At 45.8% G+C, this 5,359-nt stretch overlaps 1 long non-coding RNA gene across 1 annotated transcript; it reads right to left on the reverse strand.

Moving 5' to 3' along the window:
- Positions 1-481: 481 nt before the first annotated feature.
- Positions 482-3,287, reverse strand: LOC114813130. The gene is made up of 2 exons (XR_003760744.2): positions 3,052-3,287; positions 482-596 (listed from the first exon to the last, which is right to left on the reverse strand). It is a non-coding gene; the product is annotated as an uncharacterized LOC114813130 (long non-coding RNA).
- Positions 3,288-5,359: the final 2,072 nt, after the last annotated feature.

Below are 5,359 nucleotides of genomic sequence, written 5' to 3' on the forward strand. Positions count from 1 at the left end.
TGGATTTCCTCAATTTTGTAGGTTTTACAGGTTTTACCATCAAGGTAGAATCTTCCAGAATCTGTGACAGATCCTAAATGTTCTGTGACTACAATAGCCCTAAAATATGGATCTCCCAAGGGAAGAGCGTGTTCACTCCCAGAATACGGCGGTAAGAGGGGACAGGAGAAAAAGTGGGTGGAGGGGGAAGGCTGCACTTGCAGTGTGGGACCCTTTTTGGTTGCAAAGCCTCAACACAAGCTACACGAAAGTTTTCTCTTACCCTGACTTGCTACCACTCCCCTGAGTCCTGTTTCAACCCAGAGAAAATTTCCATCTCCATGAAGGAGCCTTCGTTTACCACGTGGGTCCTCTTTAAATTTGCCAAACGGCTAATATGCACAAAGTCAAATTATGTGTTCGATTACTTCAAATCGAGGGAACTGCAGGGGTGCCCGGTGAAAAAAGAATCTGTCTCACTAACGTAGAGTAAAAACTGGTGAGGGGGAAAATAACTGGGTGATTTACTTACTAATTACTTCGCCTTTCTCATAGACCTGCTCTTAAATTCACCTTCATTTCTTTGTTTTCTGGTTTATCTTTCAGAAGGCAACTTCCTGCAAAAAAAAAAAAAAGCCACTTATGTTCCTGCAGTGTGGGAAAAAAAATTATGCATTTGCAAGATCCTTTGAAAGTTCTGCTTATTTAGAGTGGCAAGTAGTCGGAGTTCTGGTAGCCGCCAAATTTACATTTTGAGATCACAGGCCCTTCAAAGAAAGCTACACTGATTCATTATGGTCACCAGGATAGAGTTCCTGAATTTTGCAAATGTTGAATATGAGTGGCCTCTAATTGTATATGTGCACAAGCAAAGCAGTTTGGGGAATTCACTGTTTTAATTTGAACGTCCTTATAGCAGTGAAGGATTTCAGTACCAGGGTAATATTACTTCCAAAGAGGTGCGGCAGAGTGAAGATTCAGCTACGAAGATGGCAGACTCCTGTCTAGTTATTACTTTTATCAGATTTAAGACCACCTAAAAGCATTTTTAGGATTTTACCCCTCAGTGTAATTAGAAAGTCCTGTCTATCAATTTCTCTTTAATACTTCTACCTTAAATTGCTGGGACCCATTTTTTTCCCCCTCTGTGACATGGTCTGCCTGGAGGCAGAGGGTTGGAGCAAATGGCTTTTGAGGTCATTTCCTATTCTCTCTACTAAAGCTGTGAACTCCTAGTCTTGACTCCACATTTTAGCATCATGCCCCTCTCAACCTGACAGACAGTGTCCTTATAAAGCCCTGTGTGACCTTGGATAAGTCACAACTTCTTTGTGTCTCAGTTACCCCATCTGTAAAATGGGGATTAAGACTATCAGCCCCATGTGGGTCAGGGACCGTGTCCAACCTGATTAGCTTGTACCTACCCCAGTGTTTAGTACAGTGCTTGGCTCATAGTAAGCACTTAAATACCACAATTATTATTTCCTGCTTTACTGTATCATAATTGGTGGCTGAATCTCTACTATGTAACCAGAAAATGCTTGCGCGAAGGGGGGGAGTAGAACCTCTGCTATCGAATATTCCCTGGGAAATCTTGGCTATTACCTATTTTTCTCATTTACTTCAGTATTTGTTCCTAAGACTTAAAGAATGCCCCTCTGGGGGATATCTTTGTCCCATCAAAGAAACATTCGCTGGGCATGATGATGCATTTAGCAGGGCCGTCCAAGTTCACAACTTCAGAGTTACTTTATCTCCAGCTAAAAACCAGAAGACACTCAATAGCCAACAATTTTTCCTATTTCGGGCTTTAAACTGCAAGCTCCTTCCATTCCTCTTCCCCCAGAACACATTCCTACCACCTCCTATTTATTCCCTTTCTCTCCTCTTTCACATTTAGTCATACATAGATACATAAAGCATCCGTCACACGTATACACAGACTTACTCTCCCTTCTGTTAAGATATTTTCTCTACTGCATACTCCAGCTCTCTGAGCCACGTGTCCATGTCACTCACAAAAGCACATAATTTCTGCACACACACGCAAACGCTCACACACACAACCCTTCCCCCCAACAGTGGCTGTACTAGCAGACGGCTGCACACTAAGGCACGCTCCCGCCTATCGAGGCAAACGTGCCCAGGTTTTCTCTCTCTCACACACACACAAACATGCTCGTGGCCCAGTGGGTCTGGAACGTTATTGACGACACATCTCCTCCAAGAGGCCTTCCCTAAGCCCTCTTTTCCTTTCCTTCAACTCCCTTCTCCATCACCCTGTCTTCCTCCTTTTATTTCCAGTCCTCAGCACTATGCGCATATCTGCAATGTTTTATTTATATTCATTCAATAGTATTTATTGAGCGCTTACTATGTGCAGAGCACTGAACTAAGCGCTTGGACTGTACAGTTCGGCAACAGATATTAATGTATTTCTCCGTCTCTAGACTGTAAACTCACCGTGGGCAGGGAATGTGTCTGTTATATTGCTATACTGTACAGCGTGGCTCAGTGGAAAGAGCACGGGCTTTGGAGTCAGGGCTCATGAGTTCGAATCCCGGCTCTGCCACTTGTCGGCTGTGTGACTGTGGGCAAGTCACTTAACTTCTCCGTGCCTCAGTTCCCTCATCTGTAAAATGGGGATTAAGACTGTGAGCCCCACGTGGGACAACCTGATTCCCCTATGTCTACCCCAGCATTTAGAACAGGGCTCGGCACATAGTAAGCGCTTAACAAATACCAACATTATTATTATTATTACTCCCCCAAGTGCTTAGTACAGCACTCTGCACACAGTAAGCGTTCAGTAAATATGATTGACTGAGTCAGAGGACCTAGTTCTAATCCCAACTCCACCTCGTGTCTGGTGTGTGACCTTGGGTAAGTCACTTAGCTTCTCTGTGCCTCAGTTACCGCATCCGTAAATGGGGATTCAATACCTGTTCTCCCTCCTAATTAGACCGAGACACCCTCGTGGGACCTTACCTTGTGTCTACCTCGGCGACTAGTACGGTGCTTGGCACCTAGAAAGAGTGTAACCGATACTACAATTATTACCGTTATACTCACTCAGACCTCTCCATGCTCGTCCATAATGGAAGAGTGGTGTCGCTTCTGCTGTCACAGATTCTTCAGGACTGTTTAATGCTTTCTCCCAGCTGGCATCCCAAGTGCCCACCTTCCTCCCCGGCCCTCGGGACCCCGCTGCGAGCCCTGGAGAAACCGGAGAGGGGCTTCTGTTTCACCTCATCGTGTAGGCCGGACAGGTGGTCCCAGCTATCTAAGAGAAGTTCCCAGAAGTTGAGCATTTTGATGTTGGGCCAACAGGTGAATGTGTTTGTTTTTTGTTACACTGTATTCTCCCAAGTGTTTAGTACAGTGCTCTGCACGTGGTAAGTGCTCAATAAATGTGATTGAATGAATGAATGAGGTGGATGTGTCTCCTCAGTTCTGCAGGCTCAGACAGAATTTCCGCCTGAACAGAAACCAGGGACCCACAGTGGCGACTCCCCCCAAATCACTCCTACACAGTGAAAAAGCAACCTGTGGCTCGGCAGCCGCAAACCGGCCAATCCTAGCCTCCGGCGACCCCCGAGTCCTTTGTATGTAGTATCTCTTTAAAAATAGATACAACACCATGTGGGGCAAGCGCTTAGTACAGTGCTCTGCACATAGTAAGCGCTCAATAACTACTACTGAATGAATGAGAAAGTGGCCGGCTTTTACCCTTCCCATTCGACCGACGGGGAAAGCGCTGCTTAGAGAGGTTCGAGGACACGCTCAGGGACCGGAATCTCAAATCCAGTGAATCTCATCACAAGTCGAATTGGGACAAATGAAACTTCACTTCGCCAAGGTATAGCTTCCCCTGCAAAAATCGGTAGAAACACTCAAGTCGAAGGATTGACTAAATCATTGCCCTCGGCAACTCCTGGGCAAATTCATTGTTGGCTCATAATGGGTCAACAACCCGGGGTGGAGGAGTGGAAGGTCAGAGAGGTAAAGGAGCAGTGGAGCAGAGGGACAGGGAAGCAAAGGGGCACTGGGGTAGTGGGGCAAAGGAGTAGAGGGGCAATGGAGAGGAGAGGTAGAGAGGCCGAGCGGTAGAGCGGCAGCGGGGCAAGAAGAGTAAGCTCGGCCAGGCCGATCTCCAAGAGATCCCAGGAAAACATTTTAGCATCATGCCCCTCTCAGTGTGATAGACAGTGTCCTCATAAAGCCCTTGCCATTCTTAGCGATGGAAAGTCATTCCTCGGTAAACTCGTTTCTGAAACGTTCCCCCAAACTGGGAAATCTAAGCAGCAGCCTGACCTTACGGATCCCCAACGGGCTGGGAGTCAGAGGACCTGAGTTCTTATTTTGGCTTTACCACTTTTATACTGTGAGACCTAGGGCAAGTCACTTCACTTCTTTGGGCCTCAGATTCCTCATCTGTAAAATGGGGTTTCATTACTTGTTCTGTCTCTTCCTAAGACTGAGAGTCCTGTGTGGGACAGGGACCGTGTCCGACTTGATTATCGTGCATCTCTACCAGAGTTTAGTACAGGGCTTGGCACCTAGTAAGTAGTAACGTAGTAAGTACTTAACAAACACCATATTATTATTAACAAAGCAAACACCATATTATTATTATTATCATTATTCTTGTTATCTGGCACTCTGATACCTAGGTACCAAGTTTCCATTTGGTGAGTGGGGCTAAAAGAGATAGGATTTCTTTTTTTTAGGGTATTTATTTGAGAAGCAGCGTGGCTCAATGGAAAGACCCCGGCCTTGGGAGTCAGAGGTCACGGGTTCTAATCCCCGCTCCGTCACTTGTCAGCTGTGTGACTCTGGGCAAGTCACTTCACTTCTCTGTGCCTCAGTTATCTCATGTGTAAAATGGGGATTAAGACTGTGAGCCCCACGTGGGACAACCTGATCACTATGTTAACCCCCCCAGTGCTTAGAACAGTGCTTTGTACACAGTAAGTGCTTAACAAATATCATCATCATTATTATTATTTAAGCACTTACTATGTCCCAGGAATTTACTTCCCACTGGGGTAGATACAAGTTAATCAGCACGGGCACAGTCTAAGTCCCACATGGAGCTCATAGTCAATCTCCATTTTACAGGTAAGGTAACTGAGGCACAGAGAAGTGAAGTGACTTGCCCAAGGTCCCACAGCGGACAAGTAGCAGAGCCGGAATTAGAACGGAGGTTCTTCTGACTGCCAGGCCCATGCTCCATTCATTCACTCATTCATTCATTCGTATTTATTAAGCATTTATTGTGTGTAGAGCACTGTAGTAAGCACTGGGGAAAGTACAATTCGACAATAAAAAGTGACGTTCTCTGCCCCCTAGGCCACCCTGCTTCGCTAGAATTTCTAGG

Source organism: Ornithorhynchus anatinus, chromosome 7, assembly GCF_004115215.2.
Source record: "Ornithorhynchus anatinus isolate Pmale09 chromosome 7, mOrnAna1.pri.v4, whole genome shotgun sequence".
Taxonomy (NCBI): Eukaryota; Metazoa; Chordata; class Mammalia; order Monotremata; family Ornithorhynchidae; genus Ornithorhynchus; species Ornithorhynchus anatinus.